The sequence below is a fragment of the Rhinoderma darwinii genome, chromosome 2 (assembly GCF_050947455.1).
Source record: "Rhinoderma darwinii isolate aRhiDar2 chromosome 2, aRhiDar2.hap1, whole genome shotgun sequence".
NCBI classification, from domain to species: domain Eukaryota; kingdom Metazoa; phylum Chordata; class Amphibia; order Anura; family Rhinodermatidae; genus Rhinoderma; species Rhinoderma darwinii.
This window is the reverse complement of record NC_134688.1, coordinates 436,327,422-436,342,401: the sequence shown is the minus strand read 5'-3', so window position 1 is coordinate 436,342,401 and position 14,980 is coordinate 436,327,422. Positions and strand designations below refer to the sequence as shown.

The 14,980-nt window shown below is 44.5% G+C and overlaps 1 long non-coding RNA gene across 1 annotated transcript in view; it reads right to left on the bottom strand.

Annotated features, from left to right (window-relative positions):
- Window positions 1-381: 381 nt before the first annotated feature.
- The window catches only part of LOC142743568 (uncharacterized), a 52,491-nt gene continuing 37,892 nt past the window's right edge, over window positions 382-14,980 (bottom strand). The window contains exons 2-4 of the long non-coding RNA XR_012881585.1: window positions 9,314-9,400; window positions 1,671-1,806; window positions 382-630 (exon numbers count right to left, since the gene is read on the bottom strand). This is a non-coding gene — a long non-coding RNA (uncharacterized LOC142743568). The remainder of the gene's footprint in view (window positions 631-1,670; window positions 1,807-9,313; window positions 9,401-14,980) is intronic.

Here is a 14,980-nt window from a genome sequence, read left to right as displayed (position 1 = left end):
GAGGGACCAAGTGAGAAGCGTCTTTCTGGTATCCTAAGGTGCCATCTATTGCAGTATTGCTAATTTTCTCTGGTATATAAGATCTACATCTAATGGACTATCTATCTATCTATCTATCTATCTATCTATCTATCTATCTATCTATCTATCTATCTATCTATCTATCTATCTATCTATCTATCTATCTATCTATCTATCTATCTATCTATCTCTCATCTTCTATCTATCTATCTATCTATCTATCTATCTATCTATCTATCTATCTATCTATCTATCTATCTATCTATCTATCTATCTATCTATCTATCTATCTATCTATCTATCTATCTATCTCATATCTATCTATCTATCTATCTATCTATCTATCTATCTATCTATCTATCTATCTATCTATCTATCTATCTATCTATCTATCTATCTATCTATCTATCTATCTATCTATGTAATCATCTATATCATTCTATATCTTATGTTTTTTTTAGGTACTTTCTTTCATAACAGTTGGATATATAACATTTAAACGTGAATACAGCATTGGAAAGGAGTCCTGATTGTACAAGTCCCTCTAGTGGCCTCAAATATTTACACAGCTTTCAGGAATCAGCAGCATGAGAGATCTGGGCGCCTAATCTGAAAAACAATTACATATGTAATTAACATTGAGAATAATTTATTAGGTTGTATAATGTCATTTGAAGTGCATTATGCAAATCTTTATTCACATGTGCATTTGGAAAATGATATGCAATGACTGAATTTCTCACTACTTTATAATCATGTTTAAAGGTTTCTGCTACCTTATGTTGTCAAAGCATAGCAAAGACCAGGCGAATCAGGCTTCTGGCTAAATATTCTGGGTTACAGTGAATATTTCGAGTTATTGATTATTGGAAATATTCTGTCACACCTCATAGGCCCTGTTCACAGTTTTCTGGCACTGATATTGATGCGGAGAACGCTTCAGAATCAGCACCAAAAAATGGCAGAAATTGCCCATTGATTTCAATGGGAGGCAGAGTTTTTTTTTTTCCTAGGCGGCTTTTACTCGCTCGCGGAAAAAAATAAACGGCCTGTACTTTCTTGCCGCGGTTCCGACTCTGACCTCCTATTGAAATCAATGGGAGGCAGAAAAAACCTGCGGAGCTCTTTTTCCTGAAGGAATTCTGAGTCAGATTTTTTTCTGCCTGCAAAAAGCTCTGTGTGAACAGGAGATTCATGACATAAGGGTGCACACACTCATTTTCAGTCTTTCATAACTCTTATAGCTCACTGACACTCGATACGCCCTCGATTTTTTTTTTAAATGCCCTTATTTAATAGAAGGGGTCCCCATTCAGAACTTTTATCACTTAACTGAAGTGGAGACTGGCTACAAGGTGCATATATCACTCTCGAGGACTCTGAATGTCCATACATTGCACAGCTAGAGCAATGATTTTAACTGAGACTGTGTAATACTTTATTTGTCCTGAGGTGGCACTGCAGAGGATTTAATTACTTGCAGCCAGGATTCTTCACAGCTAATTGCTGGGATTCCCACCACTTTAGATCGACTTATATTTATGGAGTCTTTCTAATATAAAGGGATGGTAAACAGCAGACAACCCACAGTTGAAGGGAAGAGGCAGCACTCCAAATAAGTATAAAAAAAATTAAAAACATTTATTCACCTAATGTAGAAGCAACGTTTCACTTTCCCATTGAAGGCATTATCAGGATCTCTATTTCATTGAAGTCATTGAGCTTATCAAGGTTCATCTTTGGTTTCCTTTGCAGATTGTCAATGCTGGATCAGTGTTTGTAAACCTGAAATTACATACATATCGCCAAGTTCTATGATTCAACATACAAAGATTGATTGATTCAAAATACAATAAAACAAACTTCCAAGTAATGTATGACTTATACAAAATGCAACCTTGCAATATTTTTTTAATTCCCATTGGATGAGCCACCAAGTTGGGTAGATAATTCAGTGTCACTGCAACTTGTGCTGTGTTCCAGCCCAGGGGATAAAGGAATAAAGATCCAAATTCTAGGACACCGTTTTTGTCCATAATTGTGCATTTTTAGATTTACTAAGTGGTATTGGTTTTGCAGTGCTTTTTCAATTCCAGTACTTGTACATAACATATTTATATGATAAGCTAACATTTGTGTCATTCTGGCACTGTTCCTATAATATCAAATGTTTCTGTTTTTGAGTCCTAAAATGTAAGTAATTTCACAATCCGTGGGTTTGTGGACCCACTAGGCTGCACCGCTAGAGCGGAGTAGCAGCTGGCCAAACAACAGTCCTAGTACAAGAGTACCTTTGATAGTCCAGACATTAACAGAGTCTCGGCACAGATGAACTTTATCTGAAACTGAATCTTTCTAAAACTGAACTCCTTGTGTTCCCACCATCTACTAACCTCTCTAAACCTGATGTCTCCATATAAGTGTGTGGCACTACCATCACTCCTAAGCAGCATGCCCGCTGTCTCGGGGTTATTTTTGACTCAGATCTTTCCTTTACTCCTCACATTCAATCACTTTCACGCTCCTGTAATTTTCACCTTAAAAACATCTCCAGAATCCGCCCTTTTCTTACTGAGGAAACAGCCAAAACTCTCATTGTTGCTCTGATTCACTCTTGTCTTGACTACTGTAACTCATTAATAGTCGGTCTTCCCCTCACTAAACTCTCCCCTCTGCAATCTATCCTTAATTCAGTAGCCAGGCTCATCTTTATGACCAACCGCTACACCAACGCCTCTACCCTGTGCCAATCACTGCACTGGTTGTCCATCCCCTTCAGAATAAAATTCTAACTGATTACTATCACTCACAAAGCTCTCCCCAGTGCTGCACCACCTTACATCTCTTCCCTCATCTGTCTACCACCCTACTCGGGCTCTACGTTCTGCCAATGACCTTAGATTAAAATCCTCCATAATCCAAACTTCCCACTCCTGTCTCCAAGATTTTTCTCGTGCTGCACCAGTCCTCTGGAATGCGCTACCCCAGACAATCAGATTAATTCCCAATATCCACAGTTTTAAACGTGCCCTGAAAACACATCTATTTAGACAGGCCTATAACATCCCCTAATCTGACTCCTTTCCCTGGCCTCCCTTTTAGATTAGTCATCAGAATAAGATTCCCTCACACTCCTTCTCTTCATGTCCGTCATATACGGATACTGGCTGGTGACCGGCTCATGCAGCTTTATGTTACCACCGCATGTGTATAAAAATGGCCGGACCATTGTACAGAACAAACACTGTTACACTTTGTGTCTCCTTTATTTCCTCATAGATTGTAAGCTCTTGCGAGCAGGGTCCTCACTCCTCTTGTTTGAATTGTAAATGAGCTTTTTCACTATGTAATGTCTGATATTGTCTGTTTCATGTTCCCTCTTCGTTGTAAAGTGCCGCGTAATATGTTGGCACTATATAAATAAAGGTTATTATTATTATTATTATTATTATTATTAACTTGCAGATACCATAAGTGGTGTATATAAGCAGGCGTAACAGATCACACAACATGAGTCCAACACGCTAAGGCACAGGAACAAATATAGCACGGGATACAGGATACAAGTTGCAGGGCACGGGAACAACAGGAACAGTATAACACTAAGGGACCATTTGCTAAGACAAACATGGTTAAACACTACAACACTAAGGCAATGAGTAAAAGGGCAGAGCCCTTTTCATAGTCCAGGGTGATAATGGGCTAATTACAGATTTTACTCATGTGTGTGCACTAGCCCTTTAAGGTGGGATGCGAGCTTGACGCGCGCACCCTACGGGATCCAGTTTAGCTATGCGGAAGTGAGTGCCGGCACCTCTCAGGAGGGAGATGACACCCGGCACTCACTCGTCCATGGCCGCGGCCGTCAGGGGGCATGTAAGAAGGACTGTCCGCGGCTGTGGACGTTACAAGTACACTTTAGATAATGGTACCAGGTAGAAGGTAAACGTGACAAGCTGAAGTGAATTTTGTTGGTATAGAGGGGGCAGTACTGTGGAAGTAAACAACCAAAATCAATGTGCCTTACTTTCTATGACAGGTCAAGTAAATTCAAGAGACGTCAATGGAAATACTACATATTGCTTATAGTGCTGCAATGAAAGTGTAAGCAGAGATGCAGATAGGAGCATCACCATGTAGCCCTTGACAAGCTTATGGCCTTCCTGCCCTGGGATGGAGAGATGTGATAGAATAAACCAACACCACTTTGGTTTTTTTTCTGCTCCATACCGTATAAAACTGGTCATATGATTTTTACACCCACACTATCATTGAAGGGTTGTTTGTGTGTGAAGAAGATTGAGAGGTGCTGCAAGTGTGGACACGTTAGCTTGGCTGGCAACAGGGACACATGCAACCAACGTAGTCCTAAATGCTGGGGGTGAAACGTGTTTCTTCAAGGAGTCTTATGTCACATCATAGCTGCAACCGCAGCTTATGGTTCTTGCACAGCTCTTCACTCCACTCTGCTGCCCTTATTGCATGACGGTACCTTTTGTATGTGTTGGCTTAGTTACTGGTCCATGTAGCTTTATTTATATTCACCTATTGTCAATACGAGTGGCTGGGACCCTGGACAATCTTAACATTTTATACCTATGGATTTACTCCCAGCCGCATCCTCGCTTAGATTGTAAGCTCCTACAGGGAGGGCCATTACTCCCTTTGACTCATTCTTTGTTGATGTCCACCTTTTCTCATTATTGTCATTTTATATGTATTGCCTCCGCTCATTGTAATGTGCTGCAGAATGAGTTGCCTCTATATAAATAAAGGTCATTATTATAATAATAATTATTACTATTATTATTTATTACAATGATGCCTATGAAAAATATTGACTAGTAACTGTATGGTTTAAAGAGAACCTTTGAACCTTTCACTACCCAGGTCCTGTCAGCCATTGATGAGAAGACTGTGTGATCTCACGAGAGAGATCACACAGCAGACGCCGCTTTGATACTGTCCGCAGATGATTGGGCAGTGTCATTTCCATTTCCCGGAACGCCCCACTGACAGCATTGGGGCTAATTTACATATCAGACGCAAATAATAACGGCACCGATATCTCCAGAACGGCAGAGGCTAGACAGGTAGTTCAAAGTGCCCCAGGGTCTGTGCAGCAGCGCCTATAACATGGTGCAATCAGCTGTATGGGATAGGGAATAGTTCTCTTCAAATACTTCTTAAGTACACATTAACAACTTTTTTTTTAAATTGTACTAATGCATCTAAAATGAAAAATGCCAAAAAGTTTTGATCAAAAATAAGTTTTGTGTCTACAGCTTCTATGTAGATCTATGTGTCTCCATGAAAACAGACCACAAACAAACCCTGTGTAGTCTGATCCTGCTGCAGTCATACTCCCTTCCATCTGTCTCCCACTTTTTGTTAGATCGAAAAAAAGTAGGGGACAAATACAAGGGAGTATGACTGCTGGATTAGACTACAAAGCGTTTGTTTGAATTCTGTTACCAGACACCTAGATCTGCATAGGAGCTGTAGACACAAAACAGTCAGATATTTCTAATCAAGACTAATTACAAAGTTGCTGTACCACCTTCATTTTATTTTTGCATTGGTGCAATAAAAAATTGCTTGTGCAAATGTATTGTGCAGAGCTTTTAAGCCAATAATCTTTTAGGATAATTTTTGACTGACACTTATGAACCACTATGGTTGATACCACAGAATCTTTAGCCCTCATACAGACGACCGTGCATTACGGTAAGCATACTATACACAATTGCGGAGCCGCAATTGTGTATAGTATAGGACACATTCTATTCTATGGGCCAATGCACCCGACCGTGGTTTCCACAGTCCGTGCATTGGCCGGGAGCCCGGACCCCAAAAAGATAGGACAAGTCATTTTACGGGCTGCATTTTCGGTCCGGTCTACTTTGTTCAATGCACATCTTGTAAGTGCACGGTCTGTGATTGCGGACGGCCACGCGGGTAACACTCTGTGGACGTCTGTGCATGAGGCCTTACCTATACAAAAATAATATTTATGAACTCTTTATTTATATTATCTAATTTATGTTGTGGATACATTCAATGAATGTCAAAATGTATTGTTTTTTTATATTATTTCACTGGCTATTATTATTTTTCTGTACCTACAAATGTGTACAGTAGCTTGAAAAAAATAGCATTCCTGGTGACCTTTATCAAGATCGTTGTCTGCTAAATGCTAACAAAGTTTTTCTCTAGTTTACTTTTAATGATTGTTGGACTGGTGGATTTCTTGCACCTATTACCTCTTCCGCGATTTAAGTTTGCAAGTGTTGCTAATAACTTATGGTGAATTCAGAGCACAGTTGGATCAGATTGGAACCCTCCCTACCTGCCTAATGAAGCAAAGAATACAAATATGTCCTTCATATGCTTCAGTCATTAATCATTAAGCCTTCATTTTCATGTGAAATTATCTTATTTAACCCTCAGGCTAAAAAATGGAAAGGTAAAATGAGGACAGAATAACACAAAGTTGAATTGCAAATTTCCTATGACATATGAATGGTAACGATGCGGTCAGTGATCCGTTAGTGACATGTAGAAATTTGACTATTGCTTATAATTATTTTTTGAATCAACCATGCTCTAGGGAATTAATACCAGTGACAGCTCTTAGATCTATATGTATAGACTGTGTGGTCACCAATATAGGAAATAATTTAAGAGGTTGTCAGTAAATCTCTTCCAGGCTGCATCTTGTTTCTTGTAGATGAAATAAACCTATTGCCAACCATTTATCTCTGTCCTTCCCTGCTGTTTGCTGGAGTATTCATTCTGCCTGTGACATGAATGCTGCTGCACAGGACACAGTTTGCAGCCTCTCCTGTGCATGTTTGTGCTTTATATCTACACCTGTGAATCTCCAGCATCCTGCTCACAATTTGAAATGATCTATATAACTATAGCTTTCGCTATATGTGATCTAGTCACCTTCCTATGTGATCTCTAGACAAGGTACATGAAGTTACCAGAGCTCATGCAGGCAGTGATTTTTACAGTCGAGATCGTAGATTGCAAGTTAGAGGGGGCATGGGGGGGATGTAAGAACTTTGTTATAATGTAGGCTATGTTAGAGGTTGATTATTATGATTTCCATGTGTCTGCTGGAGCTTCTTTTTAATCAAAAGATAATTTCATGGAAGACCTTAAATCCAAATAAAAGCATGGTGAATTAAACCCTAAACATCTTATTAACGCTCAAATCCTCGGTGAGCTAAATACCCCAGACTCTGGGCTCGTACATTTCATTAGCAGTAACACATGGTGAAAAAAGACAGGACAGAAGACAAATTTGTATTGTAGATGTGTTTGGCTCACGGTACATTGTCTAGATTAGACACAAATGTAGCAAACAGCAGTATAACTATTAGGCCGTATTCGCACGGGGCGGATACGCTGCATAAAAGCACACAGTGTATCCGCCCTGTGCACCGCTGGGATTCCGGGCGAAAAAGCACACCAAACTGTGGTGCAGTTTTTCGCCCGGAATGTCCGCTGTGGAAAACTACAGCACTTAACCGGCCCGCTAGCAGGTCGGCCTCCTGGGAGGATGGTTTCATCCCATGTGACCACCGATATAACCTGTGATTGGCTGCAGTGGTCACTTGGAATGAAACGTCATCCCAGGAGGCCATGCTGGAAGGAGGAACACACACTTCTGGGTAAGTATTTTTTATTAAGTATTGCGTTTTTTGCAGCGGGATCGCAGTGAACCTGCCCCAAAAAGCGCAACAACAGCTATTTTTTGCGGGATTAGCCGCCCCATAGAATTCAACGGGGAAAACAAACAACAAATAAGCAGAGTTTCCGCAAATACAATTGACATGCTGCGGAATAAAATTTTGCACGGCAGGTCAATTTCTGAGCTCAATATATATGCAATATATATGCAGCATGTGGATGAGATTTGTTTCATCTATTCCACTTTGCTGCTACTGTATTTGCTGCGGATTACGCAAAGTGTGAACTGAACCTTAGGCTTTATTCACATGACTGGGTGTAAAATCGGGCATAAAAAAAATGGCTGATTTGCACCTGTGCAGGACCCTGTTTTCACTGATCTCTCATAGAGTTCAGTCTATTGAGGGATCTGGGAAAAAGAGCAAAAATAGGACGTGTCCTATCTTTTCCCGGGCTGTTCACCGGGCCGTTAAAAAAATAAAACAGCTATGTGAATAGCCCCATAGACATTCATTGATTTTAATGCAGCGTGACGGACGCTAAAAAAAACGGTTGTCACAAGGCCGATTATCCCTGTGGTCTGAATAGGGCCTTAGACCGGTTCACGTTTTCAGCCTATTCTACAATTCCAACTTCGAGAACTCAGGAAACCTGTCTAATCATAAAGTGTTTTTCAACCCTATTTAACTGCTGGCCTGTGCCTTATTTTTAATAGATATTCTGATCCTCCAGAAACTTCTGATTCTTCCAGAAACCGCATTATTCTTCTCCATGTCCGGTATTGTAGACCAGTCCTATTTACTTGACGTGCGATACAAGACACAGCCCATGGATAAGAGTGGCGCTGTTTCTGACAAGAATTGCCCATGTTTTTATAATCTCATGCAACCCTTTTTTTACGGCCCAAATTACTTACAAATTTGTAAGTATGAGTAGCACTGTCACTGTCTGTGGAGGAAGAGGAAAATAGAGTCCTGGTGAGAGGTCATGTAAATGCTCCTGGCTAATGACAGGTTGAAATACTGCCAACATTGACAAGGTAATTCTTCCTAGATGGAACCACTTTTTGGAAATCAAGACAGTTTTACAGGGAATCTATCATCAGAAAATAACCAGGAGCATAGCTAGGGGGGGTGGGGCGGGGCAGGGGGGGCATATGCTCCAGGCACAACTAGGAGGGAAGGAAGGTGGGGCACCGCAGTGCCGCTACTGACCAGATGTTCTTTGGTATAGCTGCCAGGGCTGCCATCAGGAATTTCTGGGCCCCATACTGCCAATGAGTCTGGGCCCCCGCCCCCCTCGTTATTAGGAGGGGGGGGTGAAATGTAAAGGGGCGGGAGGTAGGGCACATTAAAAAGAAAACTCTTTGGAGGAGCAGGGCAGAGACAGGAGGTAGCAGTGGTAGCCAGGAGGGAGACGGAACCTCACAGGTGCTCTGTGGAGTGACAGGGAAGAGACAAGAGACAGCGGCTCTGTGGGGGGCAAAAAGTGAAAGTGTGTGTGTGTGTGTGTGTGTGTGTGTGTATATAGAGGAGGGCAATATAAACAAAAATCATTGCACTGAAGCCCTATACACAGCAGAGTCACTCACCAAAATGTAGTCCCTAAGATCTCCCGCCGCCACGGGCATGCCTGGATGATGCTTTTGCATTCTCTTCACACGCTGCACACGCGTTATCTGTGTAAAAACCACACAACAAAATTAATTCAGAAAACAAACCAGAAAAAAATTCAGATCCTAGACCAGACATGTTAGGTAATTCAGACACCTTTCCACCAGACCCCTACCTGTGGCCAGAGTTTAGCATTTAGACTTTTATCTACAGGGGAGTGTGTGTGGAGCTATTTACAGGGGGGCTGTGTGTGGAGCTATTTACAGGGGGGCTGTGTGTGGAGCTATTTACAGGGGGTTGTGTGTAGCACTATCTACAGGGGGGTGTGTGGCACTATCTACAGGGGGTGGGTGTGTGGCACTATATACAGGGGGGGGCACTATCTACAGGGGGGTGTGTGTGGCACTATCTACAGGGGGGTGTGTGTGGCACTATCTACAGGGGGTTGTGTGGCACTATCTACAGGGGGGAGTGTGTGGCACTATCTACAGGGGGAGTGTGTGGCGCTATCTACAGGGGGTGTGGAGCGCTATTTACAGGGGTTGTGTGTGGCGCTATCTACAGGGGGCTGTGTGTGGCGCTATCTACAGGGGGCTGTGTGTGGCACTATCTACAGGGGGCTGTGTGTGGCACTATCTACAGGGGAGGTGTGTGGCACTATCTACAGGGGGGTGTGTGGCACTATCTACAGGGGTGTGTGTGGCACTATGTACTGGGGTGTGTGGCGCTATGTACAGGCGGGTGTGTGTAGCGCTATGTACAGTGCTGTGTGTGGCGCTATCTGCAGGGGGCTGTGTGTGGTGCTATCTGCAGGGGTTGGTGTGGCGCTATCTACAGGGGGGGTGTGTGGCGCTATCTACAGGGTGGGTGTGGCGCTATCTACATGGGATTGTGTGGCGCTATCTACATGGGATTGTGTGGTGCTATCTACAGGGGGCAGTGTGTGGCACTATCTACAGGGGAGTGTGTGTGTGGCGCTATCTACAGGGGGTATGTTCGGCACTAACTACAGGGGAGTGTGTGGCACTCTCTACAGGGGATTCCAGTCCAGGAGGAGACCCTGACCTCACTGTCCATATATGGACAGTGACCTCAGGGGCTACCTCTAGGAGAGGAATCCCCGGCCAGAGTGTCGGCAACTCTCTGGCCGGGGATTCCGCTCCTGGATGGGTGAATGGCAGAGCAGGAAGCTGATACTTTCCTTCTCTGCCATAGTATTCAATTGTATCTGCATCCTGTGGACGCAGATACAATTGAATATGGTAGTGGCTGAGACACGTCTGGGACAGTAATTTGCCGGGACTGCCTCTGTAGATTCAGGACAGTCCCTGCAAATTCAGGACTGTTGCTAACTATGCCTCCGGTATAAGCTTTCTCCCCCTACCCAGGTACACTCTCCTTCCTCTACCCCTCCCCATGTATAATTTCTCCCCTCCCTTCAGATATCATCACTTTTCACCCAATTATTACCCCCCCCCCCTATTGTATAATGCCTCCTCCAGTGGAGGGATGTCGCGATACCAGAATTTGGACTTCGGTACCGATGCTTTGGGTAGTATTGCGATTTCGATAACAAAGCGATACTTTGCCAACAGTAATAAAAAAAAAAAACAGTTCTTCCATTTCTTATGTGAGGCGTGAGGTGTGATGGTAAATTTAACCTCCATGTGCCTCACATTAATAGTAATTAACCCCATCATGTTCCTCAATTATAATGGGTTAATGTGTAAGGTACATGATGGGGTTAATTACTATTAATGTGAGGCACATGGAGGTTAAATTCAGCACACCTCGTGCCCCACATTATTAAGTGAAAGAAGTTTTTATTTTATTTTTTACAGCGTACACATCATAAATGACTCAAAAAAATTGTTGTGCAGGTTATTACGGCCGCGCCGATGTCGAATGTGTATATTTTATGTATTGAGACTTATTTTAATGTGTTTTGTAAAAAAGGTGTATGTGTATTTTTATTTTATTTAACATTACTTTATGTTTTTACTTTATTTTTCAAACTTTAATGTACTGGTATATATCTATATACGGATAGTACACAGGCAGTTGTTAGGACAGACCTGAGTATGCCCTAACAGGAAATATGGTAAGACAGCCCTGGGGTCCTTCATTGGACCCTGGGCTGTCTGCCCATATATGGTATGTCCCTCAATCGCGTCACAGGGATTCCTGTGACGTGATCCAAGGGGTATCCCCCCTTCTTATTTTCCCCTGAATGCTGCAGTCAGCTTTGATCGCAGCATTCAGGGGAATAGCGGCGGAGATGAGAGGTTTCTTTGATCTCTGCCTTTATAGAGTGGGACTGCGGCTGTGTAATACAACCATTGCCCCGCCCCGCACGCGGTTAGCACGAGGTGATGCGGGCGGCGCTGCACTAATGAGCGGCGGTTCAGGCACTGAAGACAGAACATGTGGGGGTGTTTTGTAGTGCGCCCGCCATGTTCTGTTTTCAGTGCCGTCGCTCATTAGTGCAGCGCTGGCCGCATCACATAATCCTGGCGGCGCGCACATGTCAGGACTCCGGAGCAGGGCCGTGACTGTATTACACAGCTGCAGCTCCGCTCTCATACATTTATGTATTACAATATTGAGCTGTGCGGCCGCACAGCTTAGTATCGAAATACATGAAATAACGGTATCGAACCGTTTGGGGGTGCACCGTATCGAAACAGTATCGAAGTTTTGATGCATCGTGCATCCCTACTCAAGTGCCATCCTCCCTCCATTATTATCTCCTTCCCACTCTAGCATCATTTCCCTCCTTACCCAATGCCATCTCCCTGCCCCATTATCTTCTCCCTGCCCCATTATCATCTCCCAGCCCCATTATCATCTCCCTGCCCCATTATCATCTCCCTGCCCCCATTATCATCTCCCTGCCCCCATTATCATCTCCCTGCCCCCATTATCATCTCCCTGCCCCCATTATCATCTCCTGCTCCCATTATCATCTCCCTGCTCCCATTATCATCTCCCTGCCCCCATTATCATTGCCTTGCCCCATTATCATCTCCCTGCCCCATTATCATCTCCCTGCCCCCATTATCATCTCCCTGCTCCCATTATCATCTCCCTGCCCCCATTATCATCTCCCTGCTCCCATTATCATCTCCCTGCCCCATTATCATCTCCCTGCCCCCATTATCATCTCCCTGCTCCCATTATCATCTCCCTGCCCCCATTATCATTGCCCTGCCCCATTATCATCTCCCTGCCCCCATTATCATTGCCCTGCCCCCATTATCATCTCCCTGCTCCCATTATCATCTCCCTGCCCCATTATCATCTCCCTGCCCCCATTATCATCTCCCTGCCCCATTATCATCTCCCTGCCCCATTATCATCTCCCTGCTCCCATTATCATCTCCCTGCTCCCATTATCATCTCCCTGCCCCATTATCATCTCCCTGCCCCCATTATCATCTCCCTGCTCCCATTATCATCTCCCTGCCCCCATTATCATCTCCCTGCCTCCATTATCATTGCCCTGCCCCATTATCATCTCCCTGCCCCATTATCATCTCCCTGCCCCCATTATCATTGCCCTGCCCCCATTATCATCTCCCTGCCCCATTATCATCTCCCTGCCCCCATTATCATCTCCCTGCCCCATTATCATCTCCCTGCCCCCATTATCATCTCCCTGCCCCATTATCATCTCCCTGCCCCCATTATCATTGCCCTGCCCCCATTATCATCTCCCTGCTCCCATTATCATCTCCCTGCCCCCATTATCATCTCCCTGCCCCCATTATCATCTCCCTGCCCCCATTATCATCTCCTTGCCCCCATTATCATCTCCCTGCCCCCATTATCATCTCCTTGCCCCCATTATCATCTCCCTGCCCCATTATCATCTCCCTGCCCCCATTATCATTGCCCTGCCCCCATTATCATCTCCCTGCCCCCATTATCATCTCCCTGCCCCCATTATCATCTCCTTGCCCCCATTATCATCTCCCTGCCCCCATTATCATCTCCTTGCCCCCATTATCATCTCCCTGCCCCATTATCATCTCCCTGCCCCCATTATCATTGCCCTGCCCCCATTATCATCTCCCTGCCCCCATTATCATCTCCCTGCCCCCATTATCATCTAACTCTACCCCCTCCCCATAGAAAGCAAAACTCTTCCCCACGTCTGTATTAGTTTACACTGCAGCATAGGATTGTATCACTATCAGCTCTACAACGGCTCTTTTCTCCTGTTCTGTGTAAACAGAGGGAGAAGACAGGTAATTGTCACATGTTACACAGGACGGGAGATAAGAGCCGTAGAGCTGATACAATCCTATGCTGCGGTGTTAACATAATACAGACGTGGGTAAGATATTTACTTTCTATGGGGGCAGGAGGAGATTTTTTCAGGAGGCTCCGGGCAGCAGCAGCCGGACACAGACATAACTTAGTACTCACTGAAGACGACGACTGCTGCTGCTGGACGTATCCTCCGAGGCTGAGCTCATAACTCCCGCTGCTGTGATGTCTCCTCCCCACACGCTGTCACGCTGTTGTGGAGGAGGAGGGGCAGGCACATCTCACTCTCCAGCGGGCCCTTACGGTTTTATTCTGATGTAATGAACGGGCCCCGGCTTCGTGATGGGACCTGTTCCTTTCATCGAAATGAAATCGTAAGAGCCACACTGCCGTGAGTATATTAATTCCAGCGGCAGAGTGCGGGCCCTTTTTTTTTAATTTATGCCCGGGCCCCTCACTGCAGTACCCCCAGTACCCCCTGATGGCGGCCCTGACAGCTGCTGCCAGTGGTGGATCTACTGCTATAGCAGCCTTAGCGGTTGCCCACGACATTAGGCCCATAATGTGCTACAGGAGGGGGCTGTGTGTCGCTATCTACAAGGGGGGGCTGTGTGGCACTATCTTCAAGGGGGGCTGTGTAGTATTATCTACAAGGGGGGTGTGACCCTATCTACGGGGGTGTTTGGCAATGTGTGTGTGGCACTATCTACAAGGGGGGTGGCACTATCTACTGGGGGGTGTGGTACTATCTATGGGGGGGCTGTGTGGCACTATTTACAGGGGTTGCGGCACTATCTACGGGGGGTGTTTGGCACTGGGTGTGTGGCACTATCTACAAAGGTGGGTGTGTAGCACTATCTACAGGTGGGGTGTGTGGCACTATCTACAACAGGAGGCTGTTCATTATGTCACCATATAGTCTCATTATAGTCTCATTAGCCTCGATGAGCTACGCTGTTTTCGTAAGCCCCACAGAACTGAATGGTGGTTACGGAAACAGCATAGCTCGTATGCTACGCTGCTCCCGTAACTGCTATTCACTACTATGAGAGTTACAGAAACAGCGTAACTCCCGACCATAATATCAGGAAGTGGTCGTGAGTCAGTGATAGCAGACAAAGCTAGAACAGGGTTTAGGGGCCCCGTTCTAGAGATGGGTGCAGGTCCCAGAGGTGCCTTAAAACCCCTTTAAGCAATCTGATAATATCATTCACCTACATTAGAGATGGACACGCCAAAACCCAGAAATATTGGTACACCAGGAAAACAAATTTTATACGAAACGCGCTGCCGTGGAAGCTGCATCTTATTTTTGATGTGAAGTCAAGGCTTTATTCAAACACTCAAGCAAAACAAACTTATGTGTCAAAGAA